This window comes from Bufo bufo, chromosome 2 (assembly GCF_905171765.1).
Source record: "Bufo bufo chromosome 2, aBufBuf1.1, whole genome shotgun sequence".
NCBI lineage: Eukaryota > Metazoa > Chordata > Amphibia > Anura > Bufonidae > Bufo > Bufo bufo.
Genome location: NC_053390.1, coordinates 689,379,041 through 689,398,782, shown reverse-complemented (window position 1 = coordinate 689,398,782; position 19,742 = coordinate 689,379,041).

The following is a 19,742-nucleotide window of genomic DNA, read 5'->3' as shown; positions in this document are numbered from 1 at the left end:
CATACGTAGGTGCTACGTTAGACCCCATAGCCACGCCCCTTTGTTGTTGAAAGAACGTGTCCTGAAAAAGGAAATAGTTGTATCTTAGGATGATCTGTAGTAGATCAATGATAAACTGTCTAGCCGCCGTGGAATAAGATGAAGAACCTAACATACGTTCAATGGCACCAATACCCAAATCATGATCAATCGAGGTATATAATGAGGTGACATCGAAAGATGCCAGGTGGACCTCATGGACACCAGTAAAATCAATGTTCTCCAGCCTACACAGGAAATCAGTCGTATCCTGTATATACGACTCCGCCCCTGTAGCAAAATCATGCAAGACCTTATCAAGGAAGATGGCAATGCAACTAAAGATGGAGTCCGAACCGGACACAATCGGGCGTCCGGGTGGATCAACAAGCGACTTATGCACTTTAGGAAGAATATATAAAACAGGTGTGACCGGATGGTCAACAGTAAGAAAAGTGCACAAGTCCTCATCAATAGTGCCCGCCAATCTGGCCTCAGCCAAACATTCCTTGATAAGTCTAGCTATGCCAAATTTGGGGTCAGCCTGAAGGACTGAATAAACATCCTTGTCATCCAGCTGACGTAGAATCTCACTGATATATTTACCGGTGTCCATGACGACGACAGCGCCACCCTTATCCGCAGGTTTAATTGTCAAAGAAGGGTCCTGTCTAAGTTGGTCCAGTGCTTCAATCTCCACCTTAGAGACATTAGGATGTTTAAAAACATGATCCTTACAACTCAATTTGTACACGTTAATGTCAGCAGTGACAGCAGAAATAAATGCATCAACAGAGGCCTCATTGACAATGGGGGAAAAATGGCTCTTAACCCCTTAAGGACACAGCCTTTTTACACCTTAGGACCAGGCCATTTTTTGAAAATCTGACCAGAGTCCCTTTAAGTGCTGATAACTTTAAAACGGTTTGACTTATCCAGGCCGTTCTGAGATTGTTTTTTCGTCACATATTGTACTTCATGACACTGGTAAAATGGAGTCAAAAAAAATAAATTTTTTGCACCAAAAAATACCTAATTTAACAAAAATTTGAAAAAAATTTGCAAATTTCAAAGTTTCAGTTTCTCTACTTCTGTAATACATAGTAATACCCCCAAAAATTGTGATGACTTTACATTCCCCATATGTCTACTTCATGTTTGAATTGTTTTGGGAATGATATTTTATTTTTTGGGGATGTTATAAGGCTTAGAAGTTTAGAAGCAAATCTTGAAATTTTTCCGAAATTTACAAAAACTCAATTTCTAGGGACCAGTTCAGGTCTCAAGTCACTTTGCGAGGCTTACATTATAGAAACCACCCAAAAATGACCCCATCTAAGAAACTACACCCCTCAAGGTATTCAAAACTGATTTTGCATACGTTGTTAACCCTTTAGGTGTTGCACAAGAGTTATTGGCAAATAGGGAGGAAATTTGAGAATTTCATTTTTTTGTCTAATTTTTCATTTTAACCCATTTTTTCCACTAACAAACCAAGGGTTAACAGCCAAAAAAGACTGTATCTTTATTGCCCTGACTCTGCCATTTACAGAAACACCCAATATGTGGCCGTAAACTACTGTACGGCCACACAGCGGGGCGTAGAGTGAAAGGTGCGCCGTTTGGTTTTTGGAAGGCTGATTTTTATGGACTGGTTTATTTACACCATGTCCCATTTGAAGCCCCCTGATGCACCCCTAGAGGAGAAACTCCCTAAAATTGACCCCATCTCAGAAACTACACCCCTCAAGGTATTCAAAACTGATTTTACATACGTCGTTAACCCTTTAGGTGTTGCACAAGAGTTATTGGCAAATGGCGATGAAATTTGAGAATTTCATTTTTTTGCCTAATTTTCCATTTTAACCCATTTTTTCCACTAACAAAGCAAGGGTTAACAGCCAAACAAGACTGTATCTTTATTGCCCTGACTCTGCTGTTTACAGAAACACCCCATATGTGGCCGTAAACTACTGTACGGCCACACAGCGGGGCGCAGAGTGAAAGGTGCGCCGTTTGGTTTTTGGAGGGCTGATTTTGCTGGACTGTTTTTTTGGCACCATGTCCCATTTGAAGCCCCCCTGATGCACCCCTAGATTATAAACTCCATAAAAGTGACCCCATCTAAGAAACTACACCCCTCAAGGTATTCAAAACTGATTTTACAAACTTTGTTAACCCTTTAGGTGTTGCACAAGATTTAATGGAAAATAGAGATACAATTTCAAAATTTCACTTTTTTGGCAGATTTTCCATTTTAATATTTTTTTTCCAGTTACAAAGCAAGGGTTAACAGCCAAACAAAACTCATTATTTATGGCCCTAATTCTGTAGTTTACAGAAACACCCCATATGTGGTCGTAAACAGCTGTACGGGCACACGGCAGGGCGCAGAAGGAAAGGAATGCCATACGGTTTTTGGAAGGCATATTTTGCTGGACTGGTTTTTTGACACCATGTCCCATTTGAAGCCCCCCTGATGCACCCCTAGAGTAGAAACTCCAAAAAAGTGACCCCATTTTAGAAACTACGGGATAGGGTGGCAGTTTTGTTGGTACTAGTTTAGGGTACATATGATTTTTGGTTGCTCTATATTACACTTTTTGTGCGGCAAAGTAACAAGAAATAGCTTTTTTGGCACCGTTTTTTTTTTTGTTATTTACAACATTCATCTGACAGGTTAGCTCATGTGGTAATTTTATAGAGCAGGTTGTCACGGACGCAGAGATACCTAATATGTATACAATTTTTTTTATTTATGTAAGTTTTACACAATGATTTCATTTTTAAAACCAAAAAAATGTTTTAGTGTCTCCATAGTCTAAGAGCCATAGTTTTTTCAGTTTTTGGGCGATTATCTTAAGTAGGGTCTCATTTTTTGCGGGATGAGATGACGGTTTGATTGGCATCTATTTTGGGGTGCATATGACTTTTTGATTGCTTGCTATTACACTTTTTGTGACGTAAGATGACAAAAAATGGCTTTTTTTACACCGTTTTTATTTTTATTTTTTTACGGTGGTCATCTGAGGGGTTAGATCATGTGATATTTTTATAGAGCCGGGCGATACGGACGCGGCGATACCTAATATGTATACTTTTTTTTTATTTATGTAAGTTTTACACAATGATTTCATTTTTGAAACAAAAAAAATCATGTTTTAGTGTTTCCATAGTCTAAGAGCCATAGTTTTTTCAGTTTTTGGGCGATTATCTTGGGTAGGGTATGATTTTTGCGGGATGAGATGACGGTTTGATTGTTACAATTTTGGCGTACATGCGACTTTTTTGATCACTTTTATTACCTTTTTTGGGTAGTAAGGTGGGCAAAATTTCAATTTCATCATAGTTTTTTATTTTTTATTTTTATGGTGTTCACCGTTCGGGTAAAGTAACATGACCGTTTTATAGATCAGGTCGTTACGGACGCGGCGATACCAAACATGTGTAGGGAATTTTATTTTTTTCATTTTTTATCAGTGATAAATGTGTTTTTTGATTTTTACTTTTTTTTCACTTTTATTCACTTTTTTTTGACCCAGACCCACTTGGTTCTTGAAGATCCAGTGGGTCTGATGTCTGTATAATACAGTACAGTACAATATATATTGTTCTGTACTGTATTTTACTTACACTGAACAGATCTATGCCTTTCAGCACAGATCTGTTCAGCACCATGGACAGCAGGACGCCTGAGAGGCGTCCTGTTGCCATGGGAACCTTCCCCGTCTGCTCAGTACTGCTCAGAACTTCGCAGACGGGGAAGGGTAAGGAGGGGATCTCTCGGGGGGCTCTCTGGGGGCTCTCTCCCTCCCCATCGGGGGGCTGCAAAGGCACAGCAGCCCCCCGATGGGAGAGGAAGGGAGCTCCCTGCGCTGTTAACCTTTTCCATACAGCGGTCCGTACGGACCGCTGTATGGAAAGGGTTAAACGGCTGACATCGCATCGCAGATGTCAGCCGTTTATACCAGGGTGCCAGCAATGTGCTGGCACCCTGGTATCCCCACTAGACACCAACGATTATACAAGGGGAGGCAGGCGGGGGATCGCGATCCCGCCTGCCGCACCGCCCGCCTCCCGCACCGCCCACACCGCCCGCAACCCTCCCCCTGCACCTCCCGCCACCATAAAAATCATTCGGGGGTGCAGGGGGGGGGGGTGAAAAAAACTTTTTTTTTAGGCATATAAAGTTTCTGATCCCCGCGGTCAGGGACTGCGGGGACCAGAAACTTCAGAAATCGCAGCAAACCGCAGGTCTGAATTGACCTGCGGTTTGCCGCGATCGCCGACATGGGGGGGTCACGGGACCCCCCCGCGCATTTAGCCTAGGTGCCTGCTCAATGATTTGAGCAGGCACCGGGTTCCGATCACTGCCAGCCGCACGGCAGTGATCGAAAATACACAGGGCGTACATGTACGCCCTGTGTCCTTAAGTACCAGGGCACAAGGGCGTACCTGTACGCCCTATGTCCTTAAGAGGTTAATGGACAGATCGAGGCGTCTCAGGGAGAACTCGCTAGCCTGAGGCGCCGCGATCCGTGCCCTAGTGTTGAACCATACTTTTAACTTGATTCTGCGGAAAAATGCAGATAAATCAGAGTCCAGATCAAACCAGTTAGGGGAAGAAATGGGACAGAAAGAAAGTCCTCTATTAAGGACACTCACTTGTGCTGGGGTGAGCATCCGACTGGATAAGTTGATGACCGTCACTTCCTCTTGTTCACCAGAGATTTGCTGGTCTGAGCTCTGGTTTTGTTGGTTCTGGACACAGTTGGTTCTACGGTGTCTGCGACCTCCTCTCCTGGTCCGACCACGTTTTTCCTTTTTTCTTCCCCTAACTGGTTTGATCTGGACTCTGATTTATCTGCATTTTTCCGCAGAATCAAGTTAAAAGTATGGTTCAACACTAGGGCACGGATCGCGGCGCCTCAGGCTAGCGAGTTCTCCCTGAGACGCATCGATCTCTCCATTAAGAGCCATTTTTCCCCCATTGTCAATGAGGCCTCTGTTGATGCATTTATTTCTGCTGTCACTGCTGACATTAACGTGTACAAATTGAGTTGTAAGGATCATGTTTTTAAACATCCTAATGTCTCTAAGGTGGAGATTGAAGCACTGGACCAACTTAGACAGGACCCTTCTTTGACAATTAAACCTGCGGATAAGGGTGGCGCTGTCGTCGTCATGGACACCGGTAAATATATCAGTGAGATTCTACGTCAGCTGGATGACAAGGATGTTTATTCGGTCCTTCAGGCTGACCCCAAATTTGGCATAGCTAGACTTATCAAGGAATGTTTGGCTGAGGCCAGATTGGCGGGCACTATTGATGAGGACTTGTGCACTTTTCTTACTGTTGACCATCCGGTCACACCTGTTTTATATATTCTTCCTAAAGTGCATAAGTCGCTTGTTGATCCACCCGGACGCCCGATTGTGTCCGGTTCGGACTCCATCTTTAGTTGCATTGCCATCTTCCTTGATAAGGTCTTGCATGATTTTGCTACAGGGCCGGAGTCGTATATACAGGATACGACAGATTTCCTGTGTAGGCTGGAGAACATTGATTTTACTGGTGTCCATGAGGTCCACCTGGCATCTTTCGATGTCACCTCATTATATACCTCGATTGATCATGATTTGGGTATTGGTGCCATTGAACGTATGTTAGGTTCTTCATCTTATTCCACGGCGGCTAGACAGTTTATCATTGATCTACTACAGATCATCCTAAGATACAACTATTTCCTTTTTCAGGACACGTTCTTTCAACAACAAAGGGGCGTGGCTATGGGGTCTAACGTAGCACCTACGTATGCTAATATCTTTATGAGGTGCTTTGAGGAGGATGTCGTCCTTGTATCACACCACCGCAGCCATTTGCTGCGGTGGTGGAGATACATCGACGACATCTTCCTCATATGGACAGGTAGTGTTGCCCAACTTGAAGATTTTCATCTATTTCTCAACAGTGTCAATAGGGACCTTCAATTCACCTTGGTACATTCTGAGACTGAATTGCAGTTCCTGGATACCACGGTCATTTTCAATCAGGGCAAGCTGCATACACGGCTATACACCAAGCCCACAGACAAAAACACCCTTCTTTGTTATAACAGTGGGCATCCCCGGAGTATGCTTAAAAGTTTGCCTTTTTCTCAATTTCTTAGAGTTAAACGCATTGTTTCCGAACCTGAACAGGTTGATCTGGCTTTGGACAACATGTCCAAGAAATTTCAGAATAGGGGGTATCCCACCCAGCTCCTGGAGTCTCGCATACAAAAGGTCCGTGGTGTAGACAGGAGTAGCACTTTGGAGAGGAGGGTGTCCGATAGGTCCGTCAGTCGGATACCCTTCATCTCCAAATATACGGAGCAAAGTGAGGCTATCAATCGCATCATCAAGCGCCATTGGGGTATTCTGGGTGGTTGTCACAGTGAGATCTTAGAATTTAGATCCCCTCCCCTCTTCTCTTTCTGTCGATCTAGGAATCTACGCGATCAACTTGTCAGAGCGGACATTGGGCCTAGGTCCAAGTCTGTTCAAACTTCTTTAACTACACATGGCAAGGGTAGTTTCCCTTGCTTGTGTTGCATTGATTGCAAATACATGGGTAAGGGTTCTTCCTTTGTCCATCCTACCACTGTAGTTTCTTACCCTATTCGATTTCACCTTACATGCAACTCAAACTATGTAATTTACGTTTTGATCTGTCCGTGCAAATTATTATATGTGGGTGAAACGTCGACGGATCTCAGAACGCGGTTGAACAATCACCGATTGTCAATACGCAAAAAAAGAAAGGACCTCCCTGTTGCCAAACATTTTACGGAGCTTCAACACTCCGAAAGAGATCTCAAAAGTTGGGTCATTGACCACATTCCCATGCCTAGACGTGTAACAGGGTGTTGATCCTGAGAAAAAGAGAGCTCTTTTGGATTTATACCCTTAATAGCTTGAGACCTAATGGTCTCAATGCGGATTACAATCCGGGGTTATATGTTTAGTGGAGTAGCTTGCCCACAATTGTTGTATATGCGATCTGTGTCTATCCCTTGAGGGTATTTAGTGTATTTTGAACACCATTAAGCCAGTTTCTTATTTTTATTTCTCTCTTCTTTTTTTACACACAGACAAGAATGATGCTGCAGGTTGGAGAAGTGAGACGTACCCGAGATGCTCCGTATTTGCCTACATGTTTTCATATAGAGTTTTTGTTGTTTTTTGCTGTGACTATACTTTTTTCAGATTTTTATATAACTGGTATATTGAGTTGTATACTGTGTGTCCTATATGACATGTGTGTCCATGGGGAACTGTGGGCTCTTTTGTGGCATGCCCGCAGCATGTTTGCTGCTGGGTGCATTGCTTCAGATGGCTCACTGTGGGAAGCATGTTGCATTTTTTCTCATGCACTTGTCCCCTATGGATACACAGCTAGGTGAACGGCACTGTTTCCGTTTTGCGCTACTCTGTTCATTGTCAGGCTATGCGCACACACAGTGATCATCATTAGTTACCCCCTTTTTTTGTTTGATTTAAGTAGTGCCATTCTGCGCATACTCCCACTGTGATTTGTGAGGAGATTACACTATATCGCGTCCTTGCTGCGGTCTAGTGTTTGCGTTTCTTCTCATGTGTGGTTTTTACCACTTTCAAGATGGCCGACACAGCTTTTGATACTCATGCGCATGCGCCGGCTCCGTCACTTGAGGAAGTTACATCTTATTCCTCAAGCGACTTGGCGCCTGCGTACTGCATCCACCTGAACGCCGGATGTGGCGGCTATCGACATGTGTGGCAACAAGCGACTTCGGGTATGTCATTGCTCCTCCTCCCTTTGGCAGCATCGTTTTGTCCTTCTCACTTATTATATATTCCAGGATACACCTGATGTTTATTGATTCATCAATTTACCTTTATGCACTTTATTGCGATTACGCATTGATTTTATAATGTATTTGACATATGCCACTGATTCATTGATATATTGTACACTGATATACTTATGTTTTTATGTATCACATTTGCACTATTTGCACTTTATTGTATTTGGCTGATAATTGATCACATTGTGATGTCATAGGGGTTGGCCTATATATACCCCTTTTTGCATTGTGTTCATTGCTTGACAAAGGCTCTTGTATGAGCTGAAACGTTGCCATCCACATGGGTGAATAAACACCATCTACTTTTACCTGGAGTGCTGTCCGTTTTTCATCTACTATTTACGGGGTAAGCTGCTACATCCCTGGACATAGCACCCTCTCTGTGTTGTTCCTCCGGTGCCGCCATTGTTTTTCTTTTTTTTTATATATATATATATATATATATATATATATATACGTATGAAATCGGACAGCACTCCAAGACTTGAAAAAACGTGATGTCTTTATTCACCCATGTGGAACAATTGCAATGTTTCAGATCACAACTGAGCCTTTCTCAAGCAAAGGTATACAAGCTTGTGCCTTCATTAAATAGCACTCAAATAATCTAGTGACCAATGAACATACAAACACAAAGTCATGTGACAAATTAGCATATCCAAATCATGTGATTAATTAACATATCCGTATCATGTGATCAATTGCACATACAAATACCCATTCGCATTGTGCATAAAATTAAACCTGTTAAAATATCCAACCACTTTACATCTGATAATATGTTTCCAAAGTGATAGTAATATATCCATCGTAACAGTGAACTTTATCCTTGTAGTGATAATAGATAGTGTGTGAATCAATTAAAATATACATCCATGTAAACAGGACGCAAAAGAGGGCGTTACCCAGAGACATGACATTGCCAATCAATATCGCGCGTCCATGTGAATAATGGCCAAAACTGGCGTCTCTTTTTACTAACAGTACAGGTGCCACAGAGTGTCAAAGAACAAACCTCACAACCAGGATTGCGCCAGCAGCACGGCTCCGCTATACCACGTATGTGGAAACCAGTGCATGCGCATAATCCGGCATCCTTTCAAAGGTGCCATCATTGTTTCTGGAGGCATGCCAATATTTCTGATATATCAATATAGCTATCATGACCAATCGGAGAGGGATCCATCCTCCCGGGTGGATCAACCCCTCCAAAGTTGCGATCGGGCTGTGGGGACCACACACGTTAGTGCGGTGTACCCCAAACCATCTCACCATTACGGTCCATGAATAGTCTAATAGGGGATCTCCCATATATGTATGTATATGACACAAAGTGGAAACAGTTGAACAAATAAATCAAGTAAATAGTTTCTACACGCATGGAGCACCGCGCACTGTAGCATATGTTCACGCTTCTTTATTCACCCTCTTCGCATCAATCTGCATGGTATCTAAAAGAAAAAAGGAGAAAAAGCAAAATTACTTATATTCTTGTAAATCCAGATAGCATCTACAATACAGAGATTATGGTCGAAAGCATCTGTAATGAAATGTCAAGCAAACCGCTATAGAACCCCTCCAGGGTTGTATTTCACATTCAACCCCGTTTGGTTTTAAACTGTCTAGGGTGTATATCCACCACATATCCTTATTTTTTAGTCATTTGAGTCTGTTACCCCCTCTCCTAGGGGGAGGCACATGGTCTACAATCCAACATTTTAGTTCACGTTCCATGTATATATATAGCCTTATATAGCAGATAGCTCTGTCTACTTGTAGTGAAATGAGCTCATCACTATACTGCTCCCATTGACTTAAGTGGGAGCTGCGCAGCGGTGAAAAGCTTAGTCCACTATAAAGTTGACCAAGCTGTCTGCTTCTAATGCCAGAGCTGTTCCCGTACAGCTGATCAGAGGGAATTTGGTGTTTCGGACCCCCGCTGATCAGCTAGTGATAGCCTATCCTGAAGATAGGTCATCACTAGGCATGAGCAAATCGACTTCGGATGAAACATCCAAAGTCGATTCGCATAAAACTTCGTTCCAATACTGTACGGAGCAGGAGCTCCGTACAGTATTAGAGTGTATTGGCTCAGATGATAGTAATAGCTTCATAAATTAATTTGTACTGTAGAAAAACATTTCCCGAACTCTGGTTCGGTTCCAAATGGAACCTTGGAACCGAACCCCAGTTTGGGAAATGTTTCATCCGAAGTCGATTTGCTCATCCCTGGCCACCACTTAAAGGGTGGACAGCCCCTGTATTTTTTTTTTTTGTATTATTTAACTTTTAATAGTTGGATATTAGAGAAGACCGATGGATAATTATCCTTCCCTCTTTGAAAACCATTTGAGTTACAGTATTTAAAAAAGAGGGAATGAAAATCCGCACACCAAAATATGATGTGTAAATTTTTCTATAGTATTACAAGCCAAGAACCCCATGTCGATGATGGCTGTCACAAAGTATAGAAGCTATATTCAATGCAAAACTGGAAACCTTATAAACACAACAGATAGCTTCACCTATCATAACATTGATGGCATCATCAGAGGGTTCTATAGGAAGTGGGTCAATGGTACTTACACCATATGTAGACTTTTTCATTTATTTTTTTTACAGTAAAACTTCAGTTGAAAATTAACCTCATGGACAGTTCTATTGAGCTTACCTCTCCTAAAATGTGTTGCTTAACCAAATGCAGCAAATCTACACTGACCTTGTTACAAAGCAGATGTGGTTCTGCTGTGTCACTGGAACACATTTAGCTTAGAGCTACTTCTGGTCTTCACCCTGTAATCTTTATACAGGGATCTGGCCTTCACTGCAAAGGAGCCACCGGGCCGCTACCTCTCTGTTCAAGTGATGGCTGACCAGGGGTGGGATTCAAATTTTTAAGAACAGGTTCCCTACTCAACGGCAAATACGCGGCGTCACGACACATGTTTACATATACATACACCATATATATGCAACACACATACACATAAATACACCATATACGTGGTACACATACATAAATACCCCATGTATACACTACACACAGATATCACAAAACTTTTAAAAAGCCTAAGGAGCTAAACTATCAGTGTTGCGTGAAGTTATTTTTCCAGGGCTGGCCCACACTTCTAACTCCTCCCAAAGTCTATCTGTACATGTCCCAACCCTGCTTAGTCTCCATTGTGCCCCCCACACAGTAGTTCTGCCAGATCTGGGATGGTTGGGAGGTATGCATACATAAACAGACTATATAGACACTACACTCACATAATCACATATACAATATACACCATACAGTATATAAATGACCCCTAGGCTACACTTACAGTAGATTTGCCTACACCATATACATTTTATACACATTTGTACCTAGCACTAAAGACATATTTGCATACATATTATATTCTGTGCTATCCAGAATACAGCACCACATACCTCTTACATCAAGTGACTTCGCCTCTGATGCAGACCTTCTCTTTCTTCATCTTCTCCTTTGATAGCAGAGCACCATGATGATTTTTCACCCATCTCTTGTCTCTGCAGTTTGACAAAAGACATCTTAGGTTCCTACTTTTCCATCATCCTCCTACCTTCTTAACAACTCACCTGCCACCTTCAATAATAATAATAATGTGCACTATTTGAAAAATGCTCCCGATCTGCCCCTCAGTGCCCCTAGTTGAGCTAATGTCCCCATAGTGCCCCCATAATCTGTGCAAGTATAAAATACCCCTATATAATGCTCACATAGTGCTCCTCTCCTCTTCCCCATAGTACCCCATAATGTGCCAGTATAAGATTCCCCCATAGTGTCCCCCAGAATGTGCTAGTATAAATGCCTCTTCTTAGTGCCCCCATAGTGTGCCTATATAATATGCCCCCATAGTGTTCTTCCTCCCCTCCAACACCATAGTGTCCCCATAATGTACCAGTATATTATGCCCCCATAGTGTTCCCTATGTGCTAGCAATGCCCCCAGTAGATGCTTCCCATGTGCCAGCAATGTCCCCAGTAGATGCCCACATAGTGTCCACATGTGCCAACAATGTCCCCAGTAGATGTCCCCATAGTGTCCACATGTGCCAGCAATGTCCCCATAGTGTCCCCATGTGCCAGCAATGCCCCCAGTAGATACTCCCATAGTGTCCCCCATGTGTTAGCCATGCAGCCAGTAGATGCCCCCATAGTGTTGCATATGTGCAAACAATGCCCCCAGTTTCGCCACAGAAAAGCAAAAAAATAAAAAAGAAACACTTACCTCCACCCTGTCAGCGATGCGATGCAGGCCTCTTCCGGCCTGTGTCCCGCGCTGTACAGCTCAGGCGGCGCGATGACGTCATTGCGCCGCCTGCACCGGCCTCTGATAGGCTGCTGGCATAAGCCGGCAGCCTATCAGAGGAACAGGAAAGGGAGACGCCTCTCCCTTGCCCTCAGTGTTCATCTGCATCGCCGTCCTGAGGACGGTGATACAGATGAATGTAGAGAGATGAGCGCTTCCACTATGCAATCGCTCCTCTCCTGCCGCACCGGATCGGGATTCAGCCGGTTCTCCGGTCCGGCTGTAATTTTAACAACCGGTTCTATAGAACCGGAGCGAACCGGCGGAATCCCATGCCTGTGGCTGACCCATGTGAATGAAGAGACACCAGTGCGAAGTACCAATGGATCAGGCAAAACCGTTGTCAAGGACTGACCAAAGTCAGGGCACACAGAGTACGTGAAATCCATGGCAGACAGCTCGGGATCAGAAAGGAGATCACTGACATAAGCTCTGTGGATGGCTGTGGTGAATCAGAGTCTCAGCTGGAGTGGCAGTTCCTGTAAGACTGAGGACAAAGCGAGGTCCACATTCACCCCATGGGGTTACGTTGAGAAACGCCGTAGATATATAATAGCTGAAACTGAGGCATGAGCAGGATGTCATGCACAAGAACATCTCCAGACCCTCTTAGAGCATGAAGCACAGACTTGATAAAGGGGTCTTAGGTACCCTGAATCGCGTTGTCTCGAAATTATAAGCAAATACAGATTCCACCTGATCTATCTGCTCGTGTATTGCGCCTTAGACTATCTTCAAGCAGCTTGACAGCACCAGTCAAGCCAACTCCCTATACCGTACCTCACCCCCCCTGGCTCCTGCCTAAAGGGCTTCTGATAGTACCGGCTGCACCGACTAGAAACTCCACCTGTCTTGATCTTCAGTTCACCCTCATTGGTGTTGTGCCCGAGGTAGCACAACACAAACAGGTGAGCATATTACACCTTTGTATAATCACCATTTCCTAACTTATTCGCCCTATGAGCGCCTTTCCATTTCCAAGCCACATATAGCTGTATCTTCCCATATTGGAAGATGCCTTAAGAACCTCAGAGTATCCAGCTATTGGCTGGGGAAGTATAGGGTGTGCATGCTGGCCCTTTATGAGCCAGACTGCATGTGCACCCTACTGGCAGAGAGATGCCTAGCCAGCAAGTAACAGACCGCAGCCTGCGTGCTGAGCAGAGCGGCCACAGGAGATGTCAGGGGAGGAGAGAAAGGAACTACAGACTGAGCTGTAAGAGAGCTCGACAGACATTTTTCACCCTAACTGAAATCTATCCTGCAGGCTACAGAAGACAAAGAGTTGAAAATGTATAATGAAACCCAATTACAAAAATTATTTTAGCCAAAACGCATGCATTTCAGTAAAAAAAAATAAAAAATCCTCCAAATCTGTCACTAGCATTTAAAGAACTTTTAACAAGTTTTTTTTAAAGGGTTTCTGTCACCCCCAATTTTCGCTATTAAACAGGCTGACATTATAGATGTGAAAATGTCACCTGAATTTAACTCTGCATTTCTTTTATTTAAGTATGCCCCAGTTTTCGTGTAATTTTAACTTTTTTTTATATGCAAATGAGCCTCTAGGAGCAGGGGGGGTCGTTACACGTGCTGCTAGAGGCTCCGTTCGCCCACCTCATTTCCACGCCCTTCTGTCTTGATTGACAGGGCCAGGCCAGGTGCCAGATTTCTCACTGCGCCTGCGCCGAATACTGAATGGGACGTCGCTGGCGCGAGATTTACACGGCAGACAGGGCCAGCAGGAGAATCAACGCTGGTCTGGCCCTGTCAATCAAGACAGAAGGGCGTGGAAATGAGGTGGGCGAATGGAGCCTCTATCAGCACGTGTAACGCCCCCCCCCCCCCGCTCCTAGAGGCTCATTTGCATATAAAAAAAAAAGTTAAAATTACACAAAAACGGGGGCATACTTAAATAAAAGAAATGCAGAGTTAAATTCAGGTGCCATTTTCACCTCTATAATGTCAGCCTGTTTAATAGCGAAAATTGGGGTGACAGAAACCCTTTAAAGTACTGATCTGCAAATACTGGAAGTAACAATCGGTGTTAGGGACACCCCTGCCAAGGGAAATGGTAACGCCCAGTTGTCAATTTATTCATACATTTCCAGGGGGAATAACAAAGGAACAGCACAATACAGGGTTCTAAGAAGTGATGCCTCATAATAGTAGATTTATTGGGAATACAAGTATTTAGTGAAATATACACAAGGATTTCTGACAGGTTTTCTTTAAAAGACTGAAAGAGAAATAAATGGACAAAATACATGTTGCACTTTTATTCTACATGTACATCTTTTTAACTCTATTACATTTGAATGTTATGTACTTTTTTTTTCTTCTTTTACAGTTTTTTGTTGTATTTCTTATGTATATTTTTTTTAACAAAATTGGCCAAATTTGCACAACTGCTTAATTTTTCAGACCCTAATAAAGCTTTTAGCTTGTGTATAAAGTCCTTTACAATCTCCCAAAGAGCAATTACAGAGACAAAGGACAGGCACAGAGGATTTCCTGCTTCTCCCATGGGTATTTAATACATTACGTCGGGACAGAAGGTGGAATTTCAAGATTCCTGGGCAAGAAAAATGCAATCTTGGCATGACTGCTTGAGCACTGATTCTTTACTTTTCTCCATTTTAAACAATTTCAAACTAAATTAACTTCTGGGTTGGAAGAAGAAGGAAAATGTTTTCCTGGAAGAAAAAAACACAGTGTAGTTACTGTAAATTTATGCAAACAGGGCTAACCGCAACTCGGTGAAATGGCCTGATAACTGGAAAAATAGTAATGTGATACCTACATTTTCTTTTTGAATGGGGACAGGAGGAAATGTTCATCTGAGAGCAAAGATTTTAGAGAACGTGATAGTCTCGTTCATTTTTCTGTGTAATTTGTATCCTGACAATTGTTTGTTTTTTTACGTTTGAAAGGTTTACCCTCCTTTCCCAATTAAACTGGAAAGAAAAAAAGCCATACAACTTTGTTGGAGGGAAGTTCGTAATTGCAAATCTTGGCTTTCTTATTGCCACTGAGAGACAGGAAGGTTGGATTTAATTTAAAATGATTAATGAGATTTTCTCAGACTCCCTGCCTTCAGCATCACTGCAGTATGTCAGCACAACAACTTTGAAATAACTGGACGCCACTCTGTCGCCCCCAAAACAGTGTTCCTGGAGAAAAATAAACTACCTAACTGATGCCAGGTACATCTCAGTAGCATTGTCTCTGTACTGCTGACAGCTAATGTCAGTAGACCTCGTAGTGTTTAACCACCATGATTGACGTCTAGCACCAACGTAATTAGATCAATATTCATTAACAGTTTTATTTCATTTAGGTTTGCTTTGAAATTTTTGAAATTAAGGACTTTCTACTTCAACAATAGAATAAATCCATAAGAGCAATAGTCATGTTGCATAGCCTTGAGTTTTGCTGTTCTCTCCATGTTTGCCTGGGTTTCCTCTGAGTACTCCGATTAGGTCTAGGCTGTTTTCCCTCAGCCATGTGTGGTTCATGAAATGTCGTCCGTGTGACAGCCACTTTCCTTGACCAACCGCGGCTCATGTGAGCTGAACTCGTTGCATCCTAGTGGTCTGCCCTGACTGCAGTTCTACTGTCCCGTACTCGCAGCACCAGTAGAGCTCAGGACATTAGATCCAAGGTCGGATAGGAACTCAGAATTTGAACGGATATCAAGATAAAATCATCATAAAACTCCATAAGTCTTGGAATTCATCCATCTCGAGATTTGCTCTAGCTTCTTCTAGGGTTTACATGCATTCCTTTTAAGAGTTTTCAGGGTTTTGTAACGCCAAGAATGAAGTTGGCTATAGCAACGAAGTAGAGAGATTAATGGGCATCCAAGATCTGAGTGAAGAATTGTTTGGAGGTTGATGTCCAGGTCGGCACGTGACTCCATTTAAATGTATTCTTCTTGGAACAGTTTTTCACTAGTGCCTGAGCGGCGCAAGTCCAATATATTATTATTTCACAGAATTTTGTTTCAAAATTTTGCCTTAAAGTAAGCCAATTAAAGGTGGTATAGACTAGCCCGTATAAAGATGCACCAGATTTATTATCCAGCATCAGTCACTGTGATAAATTTGGTGCATCTTTAGACTAAGGGGCACATTTACCAAACTGGTGTAAAGCAGAACTGGCTTACAGTTGCCCATAGCAACCAATCAGATTCCTCTTTTCATTTTCCAAAGGAGCTGTCCAAAGTGAAAGGTGGAATCTGATTGGTTGCTAAGTTCTACCTTATACCAGTTTGATAAATGACCCCCTAAGTTTCCGCAGTTTAAATCTTAGACATCATTAGTAACTAGGGATGAGCGATTCGCATAAAACTTTGTTTCAATACTGGACGGACGAGCGCTCTGTACAGTATTAGGCCTCATGTACACGAACGTTGTTTTAGTCCGCATCCGAGCCGCAGTTTTTGCGGTTTGGATGCGGACCCATTCACTTCAATGGGGCCGCAAAAGATGTGGACAGCACTCCTTGTCCTGTCCGCATCCTTTGCTCCGTTCAGTGGTCCGCAAAAAAAATATAACCTGTCCTATTCTTTGTCCGACTTTTGCAACTTTAACCCGAAAAATGTGCAAAAAAAGTTAAAGTCCATAAATGGCGGATCCGTTTTTTCCAATGCATTTTTTTATTGTGATCAGAATTCAAATCTAATCCGTTTTCACTTGTTTTTCCGTATTCGGCGGGCAGTCCCGGCGACGGAATTGGCTGCCGGATTCAAACAACACTAGTGTGAAAGTACCCTTAGCCTTACTCAAGTATTGTGATTACCCATATTGCCTCCTTTGCTCGCTTGATTCATTTTTTCATTATACACTGCTTGTATCCAGGGGTTACGTCCACTGGCCGGTGTTTTTACCTATAGTGTGCAAGCACGGCCTCCACTGATGGATTGCAGGGTGGTCGTAACCATGGAAATGAGCAGTGTATAATGTGATGAAAAAATGAATCCAGACAGAAAAGGAAGCAATATGGATAATAACAGTACATTAGTAACTGCCTCGCATTAACTTTGTCTACATGATAAATGCCATTTGCTAAAGCGAGACAACCCCTTTAATGAAAAAAAGAGCTTACAATCTTTATACATATCATGAAAATAACCAAATCATACAGAAACTGTAAAATATAATTTGGGTGCAGTTGTTCCTCACCTGACATCAATCAAGTGCATCCTATATAAACTTGCACACCCTTTATTTAGGTGGTGGCTGGGTTTACACATGGTGGTTTGTGCTGTAATAAAACATAGTAACATAGTTTGTAAGGCATGTGATTACCACTTTTTTGTAACGCAGTAACTGCCCGCATGTTTTTTAGGCCTCATGCACACGACAGTGTTTTTTCACTGTCAGTGATTTGGCTTCAGTGGTCCGTGTCCGATTTTGCTTCAGTTGTGTTTTCTTGTGTCTTCCTTTTTCTTTTGTCTGACAGGGGGAAAAAAAGGAAGGTTAATGAAAAGTGTAATTTTATTGCACCAAGGTCTTGTAGAAAAAAACGGGCGCGGACACGGATGACATACCAGTTGTGCATCCGTTTTTTTTTATGGACCCATTGACCTGAATGGGTTCCTTCTCCGTTTTCCACTGACAAGAATAGGACAGGTTATATTTTTTTGACGGACTGGAATCACGGACGCGGAGAGAAAAACGGAGGACTATAAGTTTTTTTTCACAGCTCCATAGAAATTAATGGGACCTCCGCTAAACTGTGAAAAATGACGGAACGGACACGGATGCACACAACAGTCGTGTGCATGAGGCCTTACAGGTATAACACATAGTGAATAATGCTGAATCTGTTTCTCTGTAAAAACAATAGTGAGCAGAGAAAGGTTTGCTGACAAACAGGTGAAAAAAAAGGGCTCATGCACACGACCGTGTGTCCCCCGTGACCGCATTGCGGCCCGCATACGGCAGGTCCGCAACACACGGGACACCGGCCGTGTGCATTCCGCGTCACAGATGCGTACCCATTCACTTGAATGGGTCCGCAAATCCGGAGATGCGGTGCGGAACGGGAACAATGAAACAGAAGCACTACGGAGTGCTTTCGAGGGTTTCGGTTCCGTGCTTCCGTTCTACAAAAAGATAGAACTTGTCCTATCTTTTTGCGGAATGGACAGATCGCGGACCCCATTCAAGTGAATGGGGTCGCGATCCGCATGCAGCCGGCACACGGTCGGTGCCCGTGCATTGTGGTCCGCAGCAAGGGCACAGGCAGCACACGTTCGTGTGCAAGAGGCCTAAGGGCTCATGTGACCATGCCCATATTGTGGCCCACCAACAACGGGTCCGCAAAATACAGGCACCAATAGCGTGCGCACCGTATCACAGATGCGGACCCATTCACTTGAATGGGTCCGCAATCCAAAAGATACATGGAGTGGAAGGCCACGGAAACATTGCAGAGCGATTCATTGGCATTTCAGTCTTTGCCTCCACACCACCAAAAAATAGAACATGCTTGAATTCAACTTGAAAGGGTCTGCATCCTTCAGCCCAGGCCACACGGACGGTGCCTGTGCATTGGGGACTGCAATTTGCCGTGACCGCGAAGATTTCCGTGAAGAATCTGTGTTTGTTCCTTGTGTCTGTTTTTTGCTCTCCGTGCTCCACGGACACTGCACAGCTGAAAATTCGTCTTCAGAGCACCTCATACAAGTGGTCCGTAAATCACGGGCGAAACATGGATGGCATCCGTGTTTGGTCTGTGTTTTTCAGGGATCCATAGACCATAATGGACGTGATGGATCCGTAAAAGCACGGGCAAAAATAGGACATGCTTCCGAGCTAAAACCACAAACTGTGCTAAAACACGGATGTGTGAAAAGACACATTAAAATGAATGGGTGCTTATGCTGTCTGTGGAGAACACGGAGAGCACACATCTGTGAATTACTGACGTGTGACCTAAGGCATAATACAATACTCATGACCAGCATATCATTCACCACACTGACAATATGCTACTGCTAGCTAACATGGGGTTATAAACAAGCAGGAAGCCGTTAGATCCAATGGCTTTATGATAAAAATTAGCAAAAAATAAAGATGTCCCTGCACAGGGTCTTCTACAAGTACCATTGTATAATATTATCTCGTATTAGGTCTCGGCTTGTGTCCAGTGCAATATGGGAGGCATGGGAGTAGATGTATACATAAAGAGTAGACCCAAGGCATACCTACAGGCACTTTATAGCATTATTTACAGATAGTCATTTAGACTAATGGTTGCCTTATGTTACATATGCCTCTTGCTCGTTAATACTAAAACGTAACTTTTAATAAATGATATGTAAAATGTCTTTTTAGACCTAATAAATCAGTTTATAAATAAATCTCAGCTGTGTCGCCTTCTTTTCTCTCACTAGTTAGGTGTAATGCCACTATTGTTTTCACAGTGCTCCTATTGTAGCAAGGGGCAGTGGTAGGCTGGTCGCTGCGCTCTGCCACCAGCCCCCT